Below are 26,862 nucleotides of genomic sequence, written 5' to 3'. Positions count from 1 at the left end.
AGGCCTTCATAGACTAACATTGGGGCTGCCCTCATACATTGTAGAAGTGGTAGCTGCTGATCTGAAAGGAGTAGGAAGGTCCTATTTAGTATGGCCAGATGGCCAGAATGGTGATACAAAATCCTGCTGACTGGTGAAGTTGGATTTAATATCACTATTTTAGAAATGCCACTTTTAGAAAGTGAACATTTCTCTACACTTAAATCTTTCTGTGCCTTACAATCCATGTCTCGCTGGGTTTAGTTGACAGCTCCTTGTGCATTCACTCAGACACACCCCAAACACAGGATACTCAGCCTCACTTGCATACATCTGCATCTTGAATGGATCTTCCTGGGCTGGGGGGGTGGAGGGCCTGACACTTGCATGTCAAAGGACAGTAGCCTGCCCTCACACAAAGGACTGCCACACCCCCTACTGGGACCCCGGCAGACAGGATTGAACTGAAAGGGGACCTTGTGCACTTCTAAGCCACTCTTTGAAGTTTCCCCCACTTCAAAGGCACATTTGAATATTTAAACAGGGCCTCTGCCCCTACCAACTCAGACACTTCCTGGAGAAGAAACTGGAACCAGAACCTGCACCCTGCCAAGAAGAACTGCCTGGCTCCCCAAAGGACTCACCTATCTGCTTTCTGTGAGGGACTGCTGCCTTGCTGTTGCCCTGCTGCCTTGCTGCTCTCTGGCTGTGGTGAAGAAGTGCTCTCCCAGGTCTTAGATAGAGCTTTTCTCCTGTTCCCTAAAGTATCAGGACCAAAAAGACTTTACCTCTACAAGAAGGACTCCTTGTGCAGTGAAATTCGATGCACAGACTGCCAGAAAGGACGTACAACCCGCACCGTGGTGAAAATTTCACCTCAAGCTGAACCTGAATGACGCAGCTCGACTTTGCAACGAGAAGATCGACACAGTGCCAGCGTAGCAACCGGAAGTTTGACACACGGCCCACTGGATCGATGCACTGCCGAACTGGAACAATGCAGCCCTACTTCCAGAGAGGAATCGACGCAGCGCCTACGGTGCGGTACAAAATTCAACACAACGCCCACTGGATTGACGCAGCTCCTGTCACTTCATCCTGCCACTGCAGGAAATCCACAAATCGTCCCTGGGGCGTCTGAAAACCCTGCAACCCAAAGAGGATCCACGACCGAGCAACAGAAATTGACGCACAGCCGTCCCTGCGTGAAAGCTAAACAACGCATTGCCATGTGTGGCCCGAGAAATCAACGCCCCCCCCTTTGTTTTCAAGCATCTCCTCCTCTGTGGTTCTTGGTGGATATTTTTCATGCAAACCAGGTACTTTGTACATGAAAGAGACTTTGTTTGCTTTTGAAAGACTTAGGACACTTTATATCACTTTTCAGTGATATCTCAACATATACTTATTGCATTTTAATCGTTTTGACTTGCATCTTATCAGATAAATATTATATATTTTTCTACTGTGTGGTGTATTTTTGCGGTGCTATATGGTGTTATAGTATTATTTATTGAACAAATACTTTACACATTGCCTTCTAAGTTAAGACTGACTGCTCAGTGCCAAGCTACCAGAGGTTGGGCACAGGATAATTTGGATTGTGTGCGACTTACCCTGACTAGAGTGAGGGTCCTTGCTTGGACAGGTAACCTGACTGCCAACCAAAAACCCCATTTCTAACACGCCACATGACATACTTACACCCTTGTTTGTGGCAAAATTATTTCCAGGAGCTCAGGAACAATGTGAAAAACCAGATTACGAGCTCCTCTTGTTCACAGAACTTTTTTTATTCTAATTTTTAGCACAATATGCACCCTTGAGTCAAAAATGTAGCACTAAATGCTGCCTTTGCATTTCAAGTAATTAATTGTAATTTTGCAGAACGTTTGTATTACATGAAATCAAATAACGTGAATTTCACACACCCCTAATTTTTACATCTTGACTAAATCTACTGTTGTATTTCTTGCTTCAGTGGTTCAGTTATAGTTTAAGACTTTTTTCATTCAAGGTAATCCTTTGAGTAGATTTTATGCCATTGTTTGTCCTTTTCTTATTTCCAACAATGAAATACTAGTGGCTTTTCGTGTATTTTCATGATAGCCAGTTCTTTTTTGAACAACTTGTTTGTAGTCCAAATAGCAGCTTTGTGTGCTCTATCCCCCTAGAGTGCTAGAACGTCTATCTTTCTGGTGAGTTTGTCATGAAAACAGCTCTGGATAGTCTGAATGAGGATAACAGGAATGTACTGGAATGTGTTCGACAAATCCTTGCTTGAGAGGAGCTGTTATGGGCGTTGGAGGCATTTTTTAATGTTATATGGATTTTTAAGCTGGCTAGTTATGAGGGAGTGGTCTGGCCAGAATTATGGTATGATGGCAACATCCTCAAGTTCTAGGCCAATAAGGAATATCAAATAAAGCATGTGACCAGTTAGTAGATAGCTCAACAAAGCCCAAATTGTTCATGTTAAGTTCATAGCAAAGACTAAGGCCCTGATTACAGCCCTGGAGGTAAATCCCGCTTACCGCCGTGCAGAAGACCACCAACATACCGCTGCAGCTGCAGAATTCCGCTACAGGTATTACGACCCACAGCTCGGAATCCGCCACAATACAGACACCCACACAAGTCCGCCACACCAAAGGTCAGTGATAAACTGGCGATAATAAAACCGACACCGTCACACCAACAAAAATGCGCCCACACTATCACGACCCATGAATCAACGCAGTGGTCTTTCAACTGCGGTAAACCATTTGCGGTACACACCTCTGCGCTCAAAAATGCACACACACTTACAAAACACAACAACATTGGACAGTTCAAATGACACACACCTGATCCACATACACACACCACACCCACACACCCAATCCAATATAAAACACACACCCACATTACTCACAAACCCTTACTGCCAGAAATTTGAAAGCAGGCCAGAGAGAGACACTACCAAAAACAACACCAGCATCCCCAGACACACAACACCATCAATTACACAAGATCCACACACCTCAAACAACACACACCAACACCTCCCCTCACACATCACAACAGACACCACCTCTCACATCACCCACACCACATCATGGCACCTCAAAGAAACATCAGGTTCTCTGAGGAGGAGCTCAGGGTCATGGTGGAGGAAATCATCTGGGTAGAGCCACAGCTATTCGGATCACAGGTGCAGCAGACATCCATTGCAAGGAAGATGGAGCTATGGCGAAGAATTGCCGACAGGGTCAACGCAGTGGGACAGCATCCAAGAACACGGGATGACATCAGGAAGAGGTGGCCCGACCTACGGGGGAAGGTGCGTTGTGTGGTCTCAAGACACCAGATTGCTGTACAGAGGACTGGCGTTGGACCCCCACCTCCTCCCCCACAACTAACAACATGGGAGGAGCAAGTCTTGGCAATACTGCATCCTTAGGGCCTCGCAGAAGTAGCAGGAGGACTGGACTCTGGTAAGGCAAATCTTTACTACCTTATCCCCCCCACCCCACCTGCATGCCATCACATACTCCCACCCTTACCCTCACACCCATTACCTTAACAACCCACAGATACCCCACCAACACAACCCACACATCCCAAAAACTCTTCCTGGCTAACATTGACCTCTTCCCTACACCACCCCCCGTCCTTCACCTAGGGCCAGGCTTTCCAGGTCCCAGCCCAGCACCTCAGCCACCACATCCCCAGGCACAGTGGTGCCAGCAACTGCGGGGTCATCGGGTGCGCCACCCATCAGGGCTGCCAGTGTGCCACGTAGCTAGGGCAAGGACATTCCGCCAGCTGCCAAGGTGAAAAAGGTGCCCAGATCCCAGAGGGAGAAGCCGAAACTACCAGCCACCAAGGGCTAAGCAAAAACCAAAGGGGATAGTGGCAAGACAACTGCAGCACCATCAAAGGTGGGGAAGGGCCAAAAGCAGAAGAGCAGGTCAGGAGAGGGCATGGTGACACCGACTAAGGGACCAGTGTCACACCTTCTGTCCACGACCACGCCAACGTGTATGGCAGCGAACACCGCTAGCTGCCCCGCCACCACAACCGCCACCTGCACCGCCACCTGCACCGCCATCTGCATCGCCACCTGCACTGCCACCGGCATGTCTACAGCCTCAGCCACAGTCCCCAGCCTCTTCCTCAGTGGACATCCATCCGAGGCTGCAGGAGACATCCTGCTTTGTCCCTCAGCAGATGCGGATCCATGCACCGCCGCAAGCATCGCCGCCACAGACACCGCCGCAAGCACCGCCGCAAGCACCGCCACTGGCCCCGCGGCGTCCTCAGACACTGGCACCACCGCTGACATGGCTACCATACCCAGTGGTCAGTCATCTGAGGCTGGAGGTGAGTTCCTGGACCCAGGGCAGCTTCCATGAGGCATGACTTCCATCACTGTTTGCACCTCCAGGTGGAATGCGAAGCCGCAGCAGTGTGGGGTATGTCGCTGCCTCCATGGCGTGTCATGCTACCTGAACCTCGCCAATCTCGTGGCACGCACACCCAGGTGAGGGAATTGTACTGGCCACACTGCACGTGGAGCACTCTGGGCACCATGCCCCCTCCAGAACCAGTGGAGATTGACATCCACTACCTCAGTCCTTGGCAGGATGTAGCACTCTGGGCACAAGGCCCCCTCCAGAACCAGTGGAGTAAGGCATCCACTACCTCAGTCCTTGGCAGGATGAAGCACTCTGGGCACAAGGCCCCCTCCAGAACCAGTGGAGATTCACATCCACTACCTCGGTCCTTGGCAGGATGAAGCACTCTGGGCACCAGGCCCCCTCCAGAACCAGTGGAGATTCACATCCACTACCTCAGACCTTGGCAGGATGAAGCACTCTGGGCACCATGCTCCCTCCAGAACCAGTGGAGATTGACATCCACTACCTCAGTCCTTGGCAGGATGAAGCACTCTGGGCACCATGCCCCCTCCAGAACCAGTGGAGATTGGCATCCACTACCTCAGTCCTTGGCAGGATGAAGCACTCTGGGTACCAGGCCCCCTCCAGAACCAGTGGAGACTGTTATCCACTTGAGAGACTGTGGCTTTGCACTCCCCAGGATAAAGCAGTAGGAAAGCCACCCACTGGAGAGACTTGTGAGACTTTGGCTTTGCACTCCCCAGGATAAAGCAGTGGGCAAACCACCCACTGAAGAGACTTGTGAGACTGTGGCTTTGTGCTCCCCAGGATAGAGCAATGGGCATGGAGCCCCCTCGTACAACAGTGGTGTCGTGCATTCATCAGGCTGAGGTGCCCCCCTCCACCTCCCCCTGAGGTGCCTGTATATTTTCGATCTGATGCCCCAGCAGTGTTCTCTCCGTTTCGAGTTAGGTATCATGTGTGGGCTTCGCCCATGCATTTTGGGCCCAGTGGGCCACCGACAATGATTGGTAGTTGGTTGTGTAGTTGGTGTACATATTTGTATATGCTGAATTTTGACTTTTGACTAATGGATTTTTAATAATTACAATCATTACTCTCATTTCCTTTTGTCCTTGCGTTCTTCCAGGGGGTAGGGGCTGCATGTGTAATGTTGATGCATGTATTTTTGTGTATGTTGTTGGGTGTGAGGGTGAGGGTGGGGGTGTTTCATGTTACGTGTGTGTCACTCTCTTTCCTCCCCCCCTCCCCTGTGTTGTAGGTGCAGTACTTACCGTGGTCGTCGCCGCCGCTGTTTGTACTCCTGGTAGTTGAGAAGATACACCAGCATGGGCAGGACGTGTAGTTTGGGCTCCATGGCGTCCTGGTTCCTCGTTGAGTGTCGAGAGGTGAGTGTTTTCCCTTCTGTGTACTGTTTCCGCCGTGCTTTTGATCGCATTGGTTCCGCCCCGGAAAAGGTGGCGGATAGGTGTCTTGTAATACGTTGGGCAGTACTTTGACTTCCGCCTGTCTGTTGGCAGTTACAGCTGCGGTGTTTGTTTCTACCACTGTGGGGGTCGGAGTGTTAAAGTGGCTGTCTATGTTGGCGGTTTCCGCCACGGTCGTAATCCCATTTTTTTTCCACCGACCTGTTTGCGGTATTACTGCCGCTTTAACACCAACCGCCAGGGTTGTAATGAGTGCCTTATTCTTGTACATGGATGGTTAATCCAGGGATTAATTTCTCCTCATATTAAATTTGTATTTGCCTTCAGAAGTAGATGTGAGATGGTATTTATGAATTCTTCTATGATTTTAGTGTGATGCCCAGGCATGCAATCAACCATTCATATTATTAGAAAGAAGTTGTTATCAGCAGTGTACTTTTGTTGATAGTGAGTCAGTTCTTATCAGACATTCTTCAAGCAGATTGGGGTGTGAGAATATGAAATTCCTATTCTAATGCCATTCCTTGCTCTCCTATTCTTAGTCAAGAACATGAAATTGACTGGTATCATATTCTTTGCTAGTGGCTGGTGAACTAATTTTCAATAAGATTTTCAAGTTGTAGTCCTAAGTCCTTGATATTACCAGCATGAAAGCCATTTTAGTATCATATTGAGTGTTTTAGACCCAGCTTGGTCCATACCTATCTTTGGAGAGAGGCAAACACTGAAAAAACTACAGCTAACCCAAGCAAGATAGAAAATTGCCAAAAAGTTATAAAACAGGACAGACAAGAGCTACACAAGGAGCATAATCAGCATATGATGGTTCTTGAAGACCAACAAGCAATAGTTTTTCATGTATCCAGCAAGGGTACAAGATGACAAATTGGACATTTTTTTAAAATTAAAAATAATCTTTATTGATTTTCACACAAAATAACAACAGGCTAAATTCTAAGCTATAATTGTTACAGCTATATGCACATCAGACAAGCAAAATATCTCTCCAGTGGTTACTTTGAGGACGTTATAATACCATATGAAGGCCCATGAGGCAAACATATTTTGCAATAAAAGTTAGATCCTAAAGGAACTTCCCAAAACTTTTAAGTGATATAATACAGACAGAGATCAAAAGCAATGTCATACCCACCTCGACCTACCATGTGAAATGCTGATTGATTGATCATTCTTCTTTAATAGAAGCTAGCACAAAAACACATAAATAAGGAGTTGGTCTCTAACTCTTATAATCGGGTTATGGCCATTTTTAACATAATGGGAGTGAAAAAGAGGACATTATGGCAGTTCTCACAGTGCATCCTACTAATGTCCAGCATTTGCTGTAGATGGTGACTCGTTGTCCACCAATGGATAGGTGTCATTCCATATGTGTTTTAGATGGTTTCATAATGTTTCTAGACTGTGAGTTGTTTGCGCAAAAGTGGCATACCCAGTTGAGGCTCTTTGCGGATGATGTTATGCCCAGAAGGCAAGCTGCATCCAATGCCGCTTCCTGGATTTGACAAATAGGTTGGAGATTCTCTCACAATAGTCTTATGAGATTCATCGAACTGGATGGACAAACTATGTCAAGACACAAAGCCATTGGCAACAAAAAATAGCAACTTTGAAGTTTGTAGTCGGATGCTGTCTTCTGAGTTGAGGTTTATAACGGCATATATTGAATCACTTATGAACCAAAAAAAAACCTTTCATGATAATAATCATCTTCTAGTTCCTTTCTTCAAATGTTTGTACATTGATAGGAAAATATTGTCTGACATAAATATTGTGGCCTACATATCAGTTTCATTGGGTATAGAGTAAAGCCCTAATAGGCTTGTTGCTTAAGAATAGTATTGCCTAATGCATGAGAAGTGTGAAAGATGCACTACACAGTTTAGTGTTCAGTTTCAATCAAGCTTCCTTATATCAGCTGAACAAAGTGAACAATGATGTCCACAAGACCAATACAAAGGTGAAAGATGTGGGTTAGTTTGGGATTACTGCTGCTGTGACATTAATAAGTCAGAACCGTGATTAGAGTTAGAGCTTGATAATATTCTTAACTTTCTTGAGCCTTTCCAAGAGTGGAGGTGGTGTCTATTCAGTGATAAATCACTGCCTGCAACAATCAATGTCTTCTGACCTGACCATTTGATTGTGGTGCGAGTTCTCAAAAATTAATAAACAATATCCATTTCTCTTCAGGTTTATTTGATTGCCAGCTTTGCAGTGACCCCTGAAAATACACTCACTAGCAAGGCTTCCATCAACAGAACAATATTGGCAGTTAGAAATTCAAAGAGGTGCTTAGCAAGAGAGACTGTAGTTTGGGCACTCACTCTTGAATAAATAAATACAAGTCTCTGTGTTCTCCACAATAGAGTATAGAACATGTAAGTCCTGAGCAACCTGGAGAATAATTATAATGAGGGTTGTACGTAGGAAAGGAATAAGGATGGAATTGGCCAATTTGAGTTAATTTTAGTTCCTTAGAACTACTTGGTAAGAATGGTGCCCAACAAAAAGCAAAACATTTCAGTGAAACACAATTGAGGAGATGAATAGCTCAAAAAGCTTTTTTAATATATATCAATTTGTTGTGTATGTTTATAGAAATCTCGATGAAACAATGGTCAGTTATCTAGGTGCTTCACAACAAAATGTAAATTCAGCATCTGGATCCAATAATACCTCCGGATACAGGGATACCTTTCACTGTATGTAGATTTGCTATAAGAGCTATCTTTACTTGATAGTAGATGTGTATCAGAAAGCCACACCATCCATGGAGCTTGTTTATTCATGAAAGTGGACATCACTGTCTATTTATCAATTTAGCAGTTTAAGGAAGAGATGCATACTCAGCTGGAGCTCGCAAACTAGAAATCTGTGAAGTAAAGCCTTTAGGTCCTCTAGTGGTGAGGAACTAATACAACTTAATTTAGTACACCAATCGGTAGTGTCATCATACACATGTCTGCCTTTTAAACCCCTCTGCAGCTTCGTCCCCTTCCCTGATACATTTACTACTCACCATTAGTCTCGTCCTATTATTCAGTTGTAAAACACCCCATGAGTTCACCAGTTCTCGGGCAGTAGCTTGCACCTGAATCACACAGACTGGTGGCGGGGGAGGAGAAGCCCATGATGAGATATGCCATCTGATAGGTGGGTGAGTAACTCTACTGACAAAACACAATGATTGGCAATCAGTACGTTTTTTGTGCGTGCCCTTGACCACACCCTATGCTGTGCACCTAAGAAACAATGCCGTCAGATGTCCTGCCCTTCTAAGTTGTAAAATCTGTTGCAGGAAATCAATACCTGTGGCAACTAGATGGACGATTTAAGGAAACCATGTCCTCCTTCACAAAGGGTCATGTTCCCAACTTGCATCACTTTTTGGGAGAACTTTAAAGAATTGCATGCAATTAGTATCAATGTCTAAGCAACAGCAAGCAGGAGACAGGAATGATAGTGTGTATTACAGACAAATTATTTTTTCAAAAATGAAAAAGATGGAACATTCCAGTCTTTAAACACATTTACAATGTTTTTAAAGGGTCAGAGTGAGATTTGTAGCAGTACAAGTCTGAACATTCAGCAGTAAGAATATAAAGAATAGGTCTGGTCTAGCAATTTCTCAGATGCAAACACACAAAAGGTGATAAGAGGAATGCTTTCAATTTGTTTAACCACTGGCAATTGCTCAGGTAGCATCTTAACCCATCATTCATGTGTTCACCATTCCATTTCAGTTTTGGTCCAGCCATATGCAAATCAGTCTTGACCCTGCTCCAATATGAACAATCCAGCTCAAACTACCAGGCTCGGTCCTCCTGATCATGGAGACAAGCAACCCAAGACTGGTTTCACATTGATTAGGGCTCATCAGTTCGGTATAGCTTAATTCAAGTGGCACAGTGAGCATGGGACCCACATCTGGGTATACCCTTGCCACATAAGGCGGCACACTATACACACAAAAGGTGAAATGGGAAGAATGGTTGCAATTTGTCCACCCACTAGGGATCGCTTGAGGTGACATCCCAACCCATTGTTTTTATGCTTACCATGCCATTTAAGTTTGGATACTGCCATACGTAAGTCTGAAATCTTTATTGTTTAGTTAGTTAAAATAGGAAGAAAATTCAAAATTAAAACATTCTATAAAATCATTGCTGCAAATTAGTCTATCATAAAAGTTCAAAATTGACCATGAAAAAAAGATTAGCCCCACAGTCGAAAAGGTCATTCATAATTTACTTTTCCTTTGCTTTGCTCATATCACCTAGTTCCATCATGATAACTGGACCGATGGTTAATTCATTTTGGACAGTTCCCAGAAGCTATTCAAAGGACCTTTAGTAAGCGTCACAGTGGCCTATTTCATCATGCTAACTAGTTTGACAGCTCATTTTCCATTTGAGTAGATCGAGGTGGATTTTCAAGGCAATTCCACTTGTGTGTAAATAAAATTCAATTGCCCAAACCATCTGTGAAGCTGTTCAGGCACTTATTATCAGTTACAAATATTCCTGCATAATTTTAACAGCCTTTTCATGAATCTGTAAAAATTTGATTAGTCTACAGTTTATTTGAGTGTCATCTGGATTAAGGCTTCCGATTATTCGAGGTCCATTATTCAAGCTTTTTTTAAGTATGATGACCCGAGCTTCCGTTAACATTGGACAAATGCAGATTAGTTTATAAAATCTTCTTTTTCAGCTCTGCATAATCTACATGCAGTAAGGCCCTTATATTTCCAAAACAGTTGATCTACTTGTTGGGAAATTACAAACATTTAACGCCATCAGCCTTCCCTTGAGGAGGATCGAGAATGTCAGGGTTAAAAATTAAGTTGATTTAATCCTTCCAAAGATATTAATGACCATCCAGGCATGCAAGTGTTTACTAAAGGTATTTTTGTCATCCATGATTGTGAGAGAGCGCAGCTTATATAATCTATATTAACATGAAATGTTTATGAATTAATGTGTGATAGTGCTGCATAGAAACTATAATAATAATTTTGCTTAAAACGTGCACCTGAAATGTGACCACGGGGAATGGCCGCCAATGTATACGTAGACTAATAATGATGAATAAAATGTTGAGATTGTGTTTAAATAAGTTTATACTAATGATTGCGTTATTGAATCTGTGCTGAAATCCTCATAGGCCTTAAGTTAGCATGAGCCAAAGCTTAGTTGCTTGGCTCTCATATTAAATGTATTTTTCTATTTTGCAGTGTGCTGACTCATAAAAGGACATGACCCTGTATGTTCTTTTTCTTCAAACTAGAAGACGAATGTAACCATGTTAGATCCGTTCTCATAGCCTTTCCTTGCTTGCAGAATAAATGTTAAAAACAAAATGAAACAATGTAGATTAATGTAATGTACAAGGTCATTCAAAACGGTGAAGACAATGGAGCTGCTAACCAAAAGATGTGCAAAGAATTACAGAAAGATGAAATCATACCGGACGTACCACCTCTGAAGACGTTAATTATGGAGACTTGTAAAATAATATGGGGTGAAGAGTTAGGTGACCTAATGTGTTTTCTGATAGGTTAAACATAGTGGGGTATAACAAATGTCCAATAAAATTTTGGGGGAATGTACAACTAAAAAGGGATAAAAACCCATGTCACGGGGAGTCATTAAGGTGGGTTAGGGAATGCTATTGATTTTATCCAGAAACTCTGTCACTCTGTTTGGTGACTTGTTTGCTTTACTTAAAACCATCCTCGCCCTTAGATTTGTTCACGTTACACTTTGCCTCCTTATGAGGGAAGTGCCCTTTTGCCCCGGAGCTGAGTTCTGACTGATGGCGAATTGACCGATGTCCTGAAGATGAAGACTGAACCTGTGCGCTGACCTAAACTTTGGAGGGTAATTATGACAATGCAATTGTGATTTTTCTGTTTGCTTTTCCTTTCTAGGTACCAACTGCTTACTTTTGACAGCGACCATAGTTAGATGTTTTCCAAATTGGTGTTCTAAATTGTTTTGCATGAAGCCCAACATGCTAATGCTAATCAGTGGTTAGGACAGGGGTTCACTAAACTGATGTAAATAGACAAATGACTGAATCTATATTTTGTTGAACTGACGCATTGTTGACACTCTCTTGAATTTGATCTATGTTCATCCGTGTTATGGTCTGACGTTTGTGATTCTCGCTTTAATGAAATCTTACCAAAGTTGCCATATCGTGACTATGCTATTATGTTTCTTGGTGTTGAGATTAACGCATCTGCTTTTAGATTGTAATTAATAGGGAATAAAACGTATAAAATGTTATTAAACTGGTGTGGTTATTCATGGCTGAAAGGTCATGGTAGCGTCTTGAATTGGTTAATGACTTTGACTAAAGCAAAATGTATTGTCGTGATAATTATTGATGACATTATTGACGTATTGATTGACATATTGATTAGTTATCTCGTCCTAAGGTGTCTCTCAACTGGGTCAAAAGATTCATTGGCCTAAAACGAGTCCTGATGTGTAATAAATTATAATAAAGGGACGCGTTATCAATTGAATTGAGGTTTAGTGTTTGATCGGCCACTTGCTTCAACATTGAAAAGGGCGTGTTCTTTTCCCAGAGATCGATCGTGTTTGTCTGTTTTAACAAGGAATGAAGATATTGGTAATGGCCGCAGGAAGGATTGTTAGCGAGAGTGAACCATAGGGCGTTGTTTAATGTGTTGCCCAGCGAGGCTCTAATTTTATACCATGATTTTATTGCAGCATATTTTCTTCCCAGCCTCTAGGTTGTAAGACAAAATTCCTTGTGCTGGAGAGGCATTTTTTTTTGGGAGACCGATTTATTCTTGAACCTACTGCCACATGAACAGTCCAGCGCGAACTGCAAGGCCGGGTCACTCTAGAGCCAGAATACAAGCAACCCAAGACCTGATTTATCCTGATTGGGGCGCTTCAGTTGGGAGTAGCTTGGCTCTAGTTGAAATGTATCCAAGGACATTTAGTAAGGGTCTGAGATAAGAGCAGACAGGTAATACATGATAATAGTAAATATTTGAAAATGGTGAAGCAAAAAGAAACAGCGAGCCAATGATCAGAGCAGAGATCCAATAGGAAGTTAGATGAAGGAATTTAAATTGAATTATAGTAACATCTGTCATTTAGAGTACTTTGAAACAACAGATCTGCAGGGTGATGCACTACATAAAAACAAGTTATGATCATCCTTGTTAGTGAAATACGGGAGGCAATAAATGGTAAGAGTGGAATTAAAAATTGATCGAGAGGGTGTAAAGTGTGCATTTGTAGTCCCACCTACGGAGAACAGTATTGCATAAGGCTAGAAATTCCAAAGTTTGAAGAGAATGTATTGCAAACATGTGAAACGGGTAAATCAGGTGTATACATTGTTAGCCTGAAAATGTCAAGAGTCTTGGACAGAGGATATATGTTTTTGAATTGTAGACTGACACACATACATATAAAGAAAGTTTCAGAAAAATCATTATCTGTAATTAGAAAACATCTGGTCTTAGTTGAAGGTTAACGAGGCATAAATTCAAGAAAAAAAAAATATTTCAGTTTTAGTTGGGGTCAATCATAAGTAGTGGGATCTTACACTACTGAAAAGCCCTTGTGAACAAGACAGATAGGAGTCAGATAAAGAGGGCAAGGATAAAATAGCTGAGTATCATCAATCTTTATGACTGGAAGATATAGGATATTAAGGGGTTCGATATGTACTTTTAATTTGCTTTTAAACTTCAAATATCCAAAGATTTATTGAAACACAAAATGACATTCATGAAAAGAGGAAATGGCAATGATGATTTGGTTGAAACGATCTACGCCAAAGATTGTGCATACCCTAAATATGCTATGTAATGTTATATTCTTCAATCAGTTCATCTTAGTATGCACAATCAAAATATACTATTTTGTAACCCTTTCTTGAGATACTGCAAACTACATTACACATCTTCATTTCTCACACTAGCCCAGTGCCTCCAGAACATAGCCAAACCTAATGTGATCCTAACATTGTATTGAAAGAAAAAGCAATAAATAGGCTTTAGAATTTCTGAAAAATTTGTTTTACCTTGGTTCAAGTAACACATGAAATCCCTCGCCCACAAGGATGGCTACATGCTTGTACCCTGCCTTCAACAAAGAACTGAAGGTTAGTGTGAAGGTTCTCCTGGCACAACCACCCTGTTTCCATCCCATGTATCATTCTTACACTACACCTTCTTTCACATTTTAACATGTTGCAGCTGCCAGTCAAAACAAATGTCACTGAGAGACTTGAAATAGGGCATTCTAATCTGTATGCACCCTTTGTAATCAGTGGTAGACATCTGTTCAAGCAGTGGCAACCATCTGCAACACCAGTCTGGTGAAAGACTCTGGAAAGAGAATTATGGAAGATAAAAATGGTTCACATATGATTTAGTAAAGACCATGTAATATACATGTAACAAACTCAAAGGGGAAATTACAGAAGCCCAACAGCAATATGGACATGACATTATGCCATACATTTAAATCAGCAGTCTAAACCAATAATATTTCAATTTTAGGGAGTAGGAGAAGTAAAGACCGGTGGTCCTAGGTAAAAGGGACAAGTGAGGTCCAAATGAGACTATTCTCAAGAACGAAAGCAAGATACAACACATAAAAGATGAGAAATACATTCAATACAAAGACAGAGGAGGTATGAAAATAAGGGGACCTGTATAAGACATGCAGTCATCATAAACTGCATTTATTTGGGGTAACCACATCAAACAAAACAGATATATTGGCCCTCATTACAACCCTGGCGGTCGGTGACAAAGCGGCGGTAATACCGCCAAATGGCCGGCGGTTAAAAAAATGGAATCACGACCATGGTGGAAACCGCCAACACAGACAGCCACTTTAACACTCCGACCCCCACGGCGGTTGAAACAAACACCGCAGCGGGAACCACCAACAGACAGGCAGAAGACAATGTACCGCCCACATTATTACAAGGCACCAATCTGTCAGCTTTTCCGGCGCAGTACCAACGCCATCAAAAGCACGGCAGAAACAGTGTTTGGAAGGGAAACTACTCACCTCTTGACACCCAATGAGGAACCAGGACGCCATGGAGCCCGAGTTACAGGTCCTGCCCATGTTGGTTTACCCCCTCATCTACCAGGAACATCAAAGACGGTGGCGACAACGACAGTAAGTACTGCACCTAGTACACAGGGGAGAGGGGGAGGAAAAAGAGCGTGACACACACACACAAGACCCCCACCCCTCACCCACAACAACATACACACACACACATCCAATAACATCACAGATACATCCCGTCACCCACTGGAAGAACACAAGGACCAAATGAAATGAATTTAACAAGTGTAATAATTGAACGATCAGGTAGCCCAAGATAACTTTAAATCATCAGTATATACAAATATTTACAGCAAGTACACAAGTCCGTACACTGTCCCATTAAATGTCCGTGGACCAGTGGTCCCAAAAAGCATGGGCGAAGCCCACACATGACACCTGCCTCAAAACTGAGGGAACACTGCGAGGCATCAGGTCGAAAAAAAACAGGCACCTCAGGGGGAGGGGGGGCACCTCAGCCGGATGATGGGATGATGCCACTACTCCTCGAGGGGGCTCCATGCCCACTGCCTGGTCCTGGGGAGTGCAAAGCCATAGTCTCTCTAGTGGGTGGGTTGCCCACTGCTTGGTCCTGGGGAGTGCAAAGCCACAGTCTCTCAAGTCACTCAAGTGGGTTCACTGCCCACTGCTTGGTCCTGGGGAGTAAAAGCCACAGTCTCTCAAGTGGGTGGGTTGCCCACTGCTTGGTCCTGGGGAGTGCAAAGCCACAGTCTCACAAGTGGATGCTGTTGTCCACTGGTTCTGTAGGGGGTCTGGTGCCCAGAGAGCTTCATACTGCCAAGACCTGGGGTAGTGGATGCTGTTCTCAACTGGTTCTGCAGGGGGCTTGGTGCCCAGAGTGCTTCATCCTGCCAAGGACTGGGGTAGTGGATGCTGTTCTCCACTGGTTCTGGAGGGGGCTTGGTGCCCAGAGTGCTTCATCCTGCCAAGAACTGGGGTAGAAGATGCTGTTCTCCACTGGTTCTGGAGGGGGCTTGGTGCCCAGTGATGCTGCACCAGGGGTGTGGCAGTTCCCATTCCCTCACATTGGTGTCTGAGCCACGAGATTCACCGGTAACAGGTAGCATGATACTCCATGGAGGCAGAACCACACTCCACCTTGCGACGACTAAGGCTGAAAACTGCTGGTAGTGCCAGTGCTGGTGGTGGTGCCTCGTGTAGTGTGTGCAGGGTCCAGGACGTCTCCTGCAGCCTCAGACGCCTGCCCACTGGTGATGCTGCTGATGTCTGCTGTAGTGGCACTGGCCGGGCACGTTGCGGGGCAGGTGGCGGTGTCTGTGGCTGAGATGCTGCCGGTGGTGCAGGTGTCTGCACTTGTGTAGGGAGACACCAGGCCGTCTCCTGCAGCCTCAGAAGGTTGCCCACTGGGTAAGATGCTGGTGACTGTAGTGAAGGCAGCTGGCATGCAGGTGGTGGTGCAGATGGTGGTGCAGGTGGCGGTGCAGGTGGCGGTCATTGTGGCGGTTTCCACCATGGTATAGGTTGCTGGGCTGTCTTGCTAAAGGGGCGGGGCACCAGTCCCTCATCCCGGAGACTCCGTGCCCTGAGCTGACTTCCCTTTGCTCTTGTGTTCCCCACCTTGGAAGCCACTGTGGGACCTTGGCACTGTCCTCTTTGGTTCTGGGTGGGTGGTGCAGCTTTTCTCTTCTGCATGCTGGCCGCTTCTTCACCTTGGCAGGCGGCGGAATAGGGTGGTCCTTGGCTTCACTAGGTGGCACACTAGCAGCCCTGATGGGTGCCCCCTTCGATGTTTCCGGTCTTGCAGGGACCACAATGGATGAGGATTTGGTGGCTGAGGTGCTGGTCAGGGCTCTAGACAACCTGGCCCTGGGGGAAGGTCGAGGGGGAGGTGTAGGGAAAAGGTCAATGGTAGCCAGGACAAGTTTCTTAGACACACTGGGATGGGAAGATGAAGGGGGTTTGGGAGTGGAGGAAGAGGTATTGGTTGTAGGAGGTGTACGTCTGCTGAGTTTAGGTGAAGGTGCATGGGTTGGAGGCTGTTGTGAGGTGGATGGCTGTTGAGTGGGTGTGTGCCGGCGTTTGTGTACTTTGGGAGGAGGGCTTACAGAAACACTGGGGAAGGACACATGGGACGTGTGAATGGTAGTGGGGGTGGTGATTGCACATGAGCGGTGTGTGGTTATGGCCATGCTGGTGATGGAGGTAGTGGCTGAGCATGTAGTGCATGCAGGTGTGAGTGGAGATGAGACTGGGAGGGAGGTGGAGGACGTGGAGGAGGGAGACACAGTTGAGGCAGTGAATGTTGGTGTGTCTGCATGGGTATGGTGCTTGTGTGAGTGCCTGTGGGATGTGTGGTGCTTATGTTTGCCTGAGCCACTTTTGTGTGTTGATGTGTGTGCATGCTGATCTGATGGTGTGCTTGGGATAGGCTGAGGTTGAGGGGATTGGGTAGGGGTAGTGGAGGTTGGAGGGGGGAGGCTGGACATAGGGACAATGGCTGCCATCAGTGCTGAGGCCAGAGCCTGAAATGCTCTGTGTTGGGCCGCCACGCCAGAATGAATGCCCTCCAGGTATGCATTTGTTTGCTGCAAATGCCTCTCGACACCCTGGATGCCATTTCAAATGGTTGACTGCCCAACAGTGAGGGATTTCAGGAGGTCAATAGCCTCCTCACTGAGAGCAGCAGGGCTGACTGGGGCAGGGCCAGAGGTGCCTGGGGCGAAGGAGGTGCCCACCCTCCAGGATGAACAGGCACAGGAAACACGCTGAGGGGCTGCTGGGAGGGCGGTGCTGGTAGGGGGGGGGGGTGGCTGTACCTGTTGTTGCGGTGGGCACAGAGTTGTCCGCCACCGCAAGGGAGCTCCCATCAGAGGAGCAGTCACTGTTGCTGGTGTCCCCTCCTGTCCCCGTTGTGGAGCTCCCCTCGCCCTCTGTCCCACTGGTGCCTTCAGACTCCGTACATTAACCCTCCTGGGCCATGTGGGTTGCAGCTCCCTCCCGCCCCAGTGCCACTGCTCCTCCGCCAGATGATGGTAATGCACACAAGGACAGGGTGACAAAACAAAAAGGGGGGGAAAGACAGAGGAGACACATGGTCAATGCCAGCAACACCACTATGGTTGGCAGACACAACACACAGGAAGCAGCCCTATGCACTAGCCCATGCACTAACAGTCCTTAGGAAAATCACCTGCCCATGGGGGACTAAGCCTAACCCCATTTGCGCACACCTGGAACCCACAGGAGGCTGACTAGTTGTAAATGTCCACAAAAAATATAGGGGTTGGAGTGCCACAGAGCCTGCCTAACAAGGGACCTACCCTACCACGTTCGCCCTGGCCTAGGGGAACCCACATTCCACATCCCCCACCCAGACTCCTCGTAAAGCATGCAGAGTCAGGTGAATGAGACTGTACTCACCCCCTTGTGGCTGCTGTGATGCCCTCAAGCGCCCATCCAACTCCGGATATGCAACCGCCAGGATCCAGAACATCAGGGGGGTCGTGGTGCGACAGGCACCCCTCCCACGTTGGGAGGCCATCCCCAGCTGGGCCTCTGCCGTCTTCTTGCTCCAGTGGCACAGGTCCTCCCATCTCTTACCGCAGTGGGTGCTCCGTCTATAATAGACCCCCAGAGTCTGCACTTCTTTGGTGATGGCACGCCAAATACCCTTCTTCTGGTGGGCACTGACCTAGAGGAAAGGTATATTAAGAATGGAACTTACTCCCATGTCCGGTTCTTCATACTAAATGGCCACCAGTTCCCACCAATGCCCTGAAACACATACACTGACCTTCTTCACATGCAGGCCTCAGCCCCCCCACAACATGTATCTTCCATCCAGACCAATCCATACATTCATGTCCCATGCATCATGCTCAGAGTGTACTCACCTGTTTGTCTGGAGGACCGTAGAGTAGCGTGTACTGGGGGAGGACCCCATCCACTAGTCCCTTCAACTCCTCCAAAGTGAAGGCAGGGGCCCTTTCTCCAGACACTTGAGCCATTGTCGCTTCCAGACACAGGTCACAGCAGCACTTGCAGTGTAGGTCCTCTCTAGTTGAGGGTCAGGTATCAAGTGAATGAACAGATAGAAAATGGTGGTCACGTCCGCGGCGGTGCATACCGTCCCCGCCGGCGTACATCGTCATTGGCTCCTTGAACCCATAGGGCCCAATGATAACCAATGCTGATGCTTCACAACGCCAGCGCAGTTACCTCATTTCCCCTTGTCGCTCCTTACAGGTCAGGCAGCCGCCATTTCAGGGTGGCACATGGCAGGGCACCTAACTGTGTCACAGCACATTTGGGCAGGAATACGGACAGACATCGCCAAACACTGATTAAATCACATTGGTGCAAAACACCCTTGTGCAACCTATGTGGTACATGACCCTCTGCTCACTATTCTCCTCCATAGGGCACATCCGCTGGGGCAGATGATGAGATGGCATCATCCTCCGGTATACAGACCCCTGGTGGACCTGTTGACAATGGAAGACAGACACATCATAATCACCTACAGACTTGATCGTGCCACAATCCAAGAACTGTGTGCCCAATTGGAGCCAGACCTGATATCAGCTATCCGCCATCCCACAAGTATCCCCCCTCTAGTGCAGGTCCTGTCAGTGCTCCATTTCCTGGCCAGTGGTTCCTTTCAAACAACAGTGGTCATGGCATCAGAGATGTCACAGCCAATGTTCTCTAACGTGTTGACCAGGTGCCCTGCTGAAACACATGCGCAGCTATATCATTTTCCCCCATGTGGAAGATTTGCCCACAGTGAAAGCTGACTTCTATGCCCTGGGACATATCCCCAACATCATTGGTGCCATTCATGGTACACATGTGGCATTTGTCCCTCCCTGCAGGAATGAACAGGTGTACAGAAATCGTAAAAGCCACCATTCAATGAATGTGCAGATGGTGTGTTTGGCCGACCAGTACATCTCTCATGTGACGCCAAGTATCCTGGCTCTGTGCATGACGCTTACACTTTGAGGAATAGCAGCATCCCTTTTGTGATGGGGCAACTCCAGGGGAACCATGTGTGGCTAATAGGTGATGCTAAGGTCCCCACACAGTATGAATAGGTGTCTGGGTATGGGATAGTCCCTAAGTGTTGGTGTATGTCTAACTGATATCCCTCGACATTTGCAGGTGACTCTGGTTACCCCAACCTGACATGGCTATTGACCCCAGTGAGGAATTCCAGGACAAGGGCAGAGGAACGCTACAATGAGGCACATGGGTGAACTAGGAGGATTATAGAGTGGACTTTAGGCCTCCTGAAGGGCAGATTCCGATGCCTCCATCTAACAGGTGGCTCCCTATACTACTCACCAAAGAAGGTGTGCCAGATCATAATGGCATGCTGTATTGTGCACAACCTGGCTTTGCAACGCTAGGTGCCTTTTCTGCAGGAGGATGGGCCTGATGTTGGTCTTGTTGCAGGTGTGGAGCCTTTGGACAGTGAGGAAGAGGAGGCAGAAGAAGAAGATATTGACAACAGGAACAACATCATCATGCAGTGCTTCCAGTGACACAAAGGTAAGAGACTGGCACTGCTCATCTCATATCAGACCACTGTAGGGCATTATATAAGTCTGCCTTTTTACCTCTGTGTATAGACCCTGAGAGTTCAATTTGGCTTTCCTTTTCACAGATTTGGGTACCAAATTCTGCCTTCTGCTATGTTCACTGCTGCCCAGCAACTGTCATACTTTGAAATGTGAAAATGAACATTTACTATGTTATTTGTCAAAGAGGTTGTAATAACACATTTGTGAAAGTACAGACTGACTCCAGATTGTTTTGTGATTCAAGGGTGTTTATTTTATTTAAGTGCTAATAAGTGGAGGGGGATGTGCAATGGGCTGGGGTGATGGTGGAGGAATATCCGTGGTAGAGTCCATTCTCTTTGAATCACAGGTGCACTGTCCAAGGGGGCATAGGAAGTGGAGCAATGTCTGTTCAAGGTGGTCGGGGTGAGATAGTGGGACAGAAGGATGACAATCAGGAGTCTTATTTCCTGGCGGGGTCTTGGCAATGTTCTCTGGCTTGTGCCTGGATCACAGGGACCGTTTGCGGGTTGGTTCTCCTTCTGCTGGGGGTGGGGTACTAGTGGCCTGTTGGTCCTGTGGCAGGAACTCTTGTCCACTAGCGCCGGCGGACGTGGAGGGCTGTTCATTGTTGGGGCTGGTGTCAGTGGCCCGGTGGTATGCCGGTGTCTCCCTCATAGTGTTGGCCATGTCTGCCAGCACCCCTGCAATGGTGACCAGGGTGGTGTTAATGGACTTCAAGTCCTCCCTGACCCCCAGGTACTGTCCCTCCTGCAGGCTCTGGGTCTCCTGAAACTTGGCCAGTACCGTGCCCATGGTCTCCTGGGAATGGTAGTATGCTCCCATGATGTGCGAGAGTGCCTCATGGGGAGTGGGCTCCCTGGGCCTGTCCTCTCCCTGTCGCACAGCAGTCCTCACAGCTTCCCTGTTGTCCTGTGCCTCTGTCCCCCGAACTGTGTGCCTACTGCCACTGCCCCCAGGCCCCTGATCGTCCTGGGTTAGTGGGTTTGCCTGGGGTCCCTGTAGTGGTGGACACACTGCTGATTGACGTGTCCTGGGGACAGTGGCATGGGCCCGCTGGGTGGGTGCTGTGGTGGTGTTTCCTGAGGGGGAGGTTCAGTGGTGGCTTGGGACTGTGGAAGGGGAACCGACTGTCCAGAGGTGCCTGATGGGCCGGGCTGGTCATCTTGATCCAGGCGTGCAGAGCTGCTGGGCCTCTTCTGTGGGCGGACTGAATATGGCTGACACCTCCTTTCTGATGACGTTGGGTAGGGGTCCTTTTGGGGTGTAAATGCATAGTTATTGTATCTGTGTGTGCCATTTTGTGCAATGGGTGAATTTCCCTCGACTCCTGTGCGTGCATTATCACCTTGGCCCTTGTGTGAGTGATGATTGTGTGCCGTGGCTGAGTCTCTCTACTGGACATGCTTTGGTGATGGGTGTCCATGCAGGTCTGTGATGGGTGTCCATGCATTGTTGTCACATGCAGGGCTTGGTATTGGGATGTGTGGGTTGTGATAGTGGGGTATCTGTGAGGTGTTGGGGGGTAAACATCCTTTTTTATGACTTTTTATTACGAAAGTCGTGGTTAACGAAAGCGTAACAATGCTTTTTTTAACCACGACTTCGTATTTTTGTGCCTTAAATACGTATGTTCTGAACAACGAGGTGGGGTTGGGGGGGTGGGGCATTTTTGGTTTTGGGGAGGGGGTGGGGGTCAGGGGGTTTTAGGTTTTGGGGTGGGGTTGGGGGGTGGGGTGTTTTTGGTTTTGGGGAGGGGTGGGGGGTTAGGGGGTTTTTAGTTTTGGGGAGGAGTGATGGGTCAGGGGGGTTTAAGTTTTGGGGTGGGGTTGGGGGGGTGGGGCATTTTTGGTTTTGGGGAGTGGGTGGGGGGTCAGGGGGTTTTAGGTTTTGGGGTGGGGTTGGTGGGTGGGGCGTTTTTGGTTTTGGGGAGTGGGTGGGGGTCAGGGGGTTTTAGGTTTTAGGGTGGGGTTGGGGGGTGGGGCGTTTTTGGTTTTGGGGAGTGGGTGGGGGGTCAGGGGGTTTTAGGTTTTGGGGTGGGGTTGGGGGGGTGGCGTGAGGGATGTAGGGTGAATGGTGCCTATTGCTAATGATTTTATCAGGAATGCCTTTATAACGAAATATCGTTGTTAAGGCATTCGTGGTAAAATCATTAGTAGTAAGGACGAGGTCGGTGTTCCGACCTCGTTGTTAAGGTTAGTAGTTGTTTTTAATTCGGTGTTCCGTCATATAATCGTGTTGGGGTGCTGGGTGTGAGGGTAGGGGTAGAAGTTTGTGATGGCATGCAGGTACGGTGGGGGGGATATAATAGAAAAGATTTTACTTACCAGTCCTTCTGCTACTCCTGCCAGGCCCTCAGGATGCATGAGCGCCAAGACTTGCTCCTCCCATGTTGTTAGTTGTGGGGAGGAGGTCGGGGTCCATGGCCAGTCCTCTGCACTGTTACCTGGTGTCTGGATACCACGGAACACACCTTCCCCCGTAGGTCGTTCCACCTCTTCCTGATGTCATCCCGTATTCTTGGATCATGTCCCACTGCGTTGACCCTGTCGACAATTCTCTGCCATAGCTTTATCTTCCTAGCAATGGATGTCTGCTGCACCTGTGATCCAAATAGCTGTGGCTCTACCCAGATGATTTCCTCCACCATGACCCTGAGCTCCTCCTCAGAAAACCTGGGGTGTCTTTGAGGTGCCATGATGTGGTGTGGGTGATGTGTGAGGTGATGGTTGATGTGATGTGTGCTGTAATGTGGTGAGGTGAGCTCTTTGAGGTGCGTGGATGGTGTATGAGTGATGGTGTTGTGTGCCTTTGGATGCTGGTGTTGTCGTAGCTTTTCTGTCTCTCTGCTTCTTCCAAAAATGTCATTTTAACGGGTTCTGGGTAATGTGGGTGTGTGTTTTATAGTGGTGTGAGTATGAGGGTGTGGTGTGTGTATGTGTATCAGGTGTGTGTATTTTGAATTGTCCAATGTGGTTGTGTTTTGTCAGTGTGTGTGTATTTTGAGCGCAGCGGTGTGTACCGCCAATGGATTACTACAGTTGAATGACCACCGTTTTGATTCGTGGGTCATGATAGTGTGGGCGTATTCTTGTTGGCATAACGGTGTCGGTTTTGCTATTGCCAGTTTATCACTGACCTTTGGTGTGGCAGACTTGTGTGGGTGTCTGTATTGCGGAGGGTCTCTAAGTGTAGGTCATAATACCTTTAGCGGATTTCAGCCAAGGTATGTCGGCGACTGTCAGAACGGCGGTCAGCGGCCTTTAGCGCTAGGGTTGCAATGAGGGCCATTATGTGTTTATCAGTTGCAAAGTTTGGTCATGCTTCAGTTGATTTACTAAAAAAACATTTTATTACCATAATTGTTTTTTAGCTTCTGTAGGGTACTCCATATGCAATTAACTTGCCCTCATCCAAGGAAGTGGTAAGTGTTTTAGTTCAGCTTTAACCTTCACCTTAAAACAGTACTTAAGAATGGCTGATTTTCTCCTGTCAATAAAAATGTTTTCTCTTGTGGCTTCTAAATATTTATTGTTAGACCTGGCATCCTTGTTGTGGTCTCTCCTGACTTTTTTTGCTGCCTGACCTCTTGTTTGCTGACTTTAGGACTCTAGGCACTTTACCACTGCTAACCAGTGCTAAAATGTATGTGCTCTTTCTCAAAAATATGATACTAATGGCTTATCCACAATTGTAAATTTAATTTACTTATAAGTCCCTAGTAAAGTGCACTGCATGTGCCCAGGGCCTATAAATTAAATGCTACCGGGGGACACTTCTTTCTGCCACTGCAAGGGACTGCAAGTCCCAGAAGACAACAAGGAAGCCAGGGGGTGGGGCCAAAAAACCTACTTCTGCGCTATAAAGCGCTGCCGGTCCCTCGCACCGTGGATGCTTCTTTCTGCCACTGCAAGGGACTGCAAGTCCCAGAAGACAACAAGGAGGCCAGGGGGCAGGGACAGACACCTGCTTCATTGCTATAAAGCGCTGCTAGTCCCCCGCACCGTGGGGCGCTTCTTTCTGCCACTGGAAGGGACTGCAAGTCCCATAATGCAACAAGGAGGCCTGCAGACGGGACCAGACACCTGCTTCAGCGCTATAAAGCACCACCGGTCCCCCGCATCGCCTTGGAAACTCCCCCAGGCTCTTAACGGTCCCAGTTAGCATGATCTGTACCTAACGAACATCCCAAAGTTAACCTATGGACATAAAGAATCTGCGGACTCACTAAAAAACAAAGTAATCTATTGGATTAGGGGAACAAAGAAATGTAGATCAGTCATACGAGAAGATATAGTTCATGCCCACAGATATTCAGGTGAAGGACTTGGAATGGACTTCATAGGCCTGGAACTAACCAACCAGTCTCTAGTAAAAGGATTACTAGTACTCGAACAAAGGCCAAGACCCTGCACCCAGTCTCAAATTAGCCTGAGCCGGTCAACCCCCCTCCCAATTGTAAACTTTTGTTGCAGGGGAAACCTTCCCAAAACACACATAGCTTAGACCAAGCCCTAAGGGACGAAAATTCAAATGTCAACTGACAAAAGGAACCCCTCCCAAATGGATTGGGAAAGGCCCTGCCGACCAACATAACTGTGGAATGCTGTGAATCAACTAGCCCTACTTTTAACCCTAACTTGCTACAGGAAACATGGGCACCTTCACCAACCCATAGACAAGGCTATCTGACTTTTCAGAAGACTGCTCTCCCTTCTCCATCTGGGAGAGCCGAGGGGGGACTAATAATCTGGTTGAAACAAGGATTGTTCCCGAAGGCAAAAGAGTTACCCTGCCCCACTAGCGACATATTGGCAGTGGAGCTGGGAATCAGGAATCCTAAGGTCTACACTCATGTAGTGATTGTAAATAATTATATTAGTCCTGGGTCATGAACCGCACAGATTGCTATGCTGGACCTTCTTCCGGATTTCCTGATTCAGTTGCCTGGGGGAACAGGCCTAAATGTAGCAGGGGATTGCAATATGCAATGAAGTGCCAAGGATGACTTTTCTCGACCAGAAACTCAGTATGTAGACCCTTGGGATAGATCAGGCCCAGTTCAGGAAATGACAAAGCAAACTGGGGGAGTGATATCCTTATTAGAGAACTTAATAAACAATGTGGTGTTAAGGCAAGTAAATGGGAATACCAAGTTGGATACCCTGGCTATGCCTACATACAAAAAAAGAACTTATGCGAGCCTCCTCGATTACATTTTTGTTGACGATACCCTTTTGCATTCCCTCAGCTATATGGCAGCTATCCCCAGGGCTGATAGTGACCGCCAAGCCCTCTGTGCAGTTTTTATACCCTCCACATTTAAAAGCAGCAACCTGTCCCAATGGGTGATGGGCAATAATGTAATGGTGACTATCGACAACAAAAATGTTAGATGGGCAGCGGTGACAAATGATAAAAAGATAGAGGTTGCAATCTATGATGCAGTTAAAACAGTTTTATTTCCCCTGAAGTATATTGATTTTTCATTATTGGACTTCATTCATTTGCACTGCTCCATGATGAATCAGTTGAGGCCACTCTTTCTGGTAGTGAGTGAAAGAGGGAAAGCCACAGGTAGACCTTTGAGATGGTTCTCTAGTTCCTGCTGCCACGCCAAACTACAGCTGCTGAGAGCGTTGCAAATAGGGAATCGCCCTGAGATAAGAGTGGCGAGGAATTGATACAAAAAAAAACTTTAAAAATGCCAAAAATGATTGGGAAAACAACAAATGGAACTCCCTGGTTTACGCTCTCCAAGAGGGCGATATAAAAATTGTTTTGGAAAATGGTGGCAGAGAAGAAAGACCCTCAGAAAGACGAGAGTGATCCAGCAATCCATCTTAATTAGTTTTATCCTTTTAAGATTTAAGGTATATATGTATTTATTATCTTCTAAATGTTTTAGGGCTCTGGAAAGCTTACTAAGTGTGTGATATTTTAGACTACTTTTTAAGCTACATCTTATTCTTTAAGACTAACATTCACATGAATCGATTTTCTTTGAATGCTTTTTATGGCTTTTAGCCGAAATAAAGAAATATTAGATTGGAAATGCTACTGGTGGGCCTGCAGCAGGCATTGTGCCTCCTACTTCAGTCACTATTTAAACATGACTCAATCCTCCCATTGTAGAGCCTGTGTATGCCAAGTTGACCTAGGGCGTTAACTCTATTGACATGCCGAAACCTTCCTGCTAAAAGCAGGCGTTAAAAGTACGCACCCAATGGAATTAATGGGTACCTTTGAACGTTGCTCCACAAGCGTCAGAATTTTTAATGCTAGTGGAGCAAAGCAGCACACATGGTGGCGTTAGGGGGCACAGGGGGAGCAAGATTTT

The sequence above is a fragment of the Pleurodeles waltl genome, chromosome 2_2, assembly GCF_031143425.1.
Source record: "Pleurodeles waltl isolate 20211129_DDA chromosome 2_2, aPleWal1.hap1.20221129, whole genome shotgun sequence".
Taxonomy (NCBI): Eukaryota; Metazoa; Chordata; class Amphibia; order Caudata; family Salamandridae; genus Pleurodeles; species Pleurodeles waltl.
Note: the sequence above shows the minus strand (reverse complement) of the source record.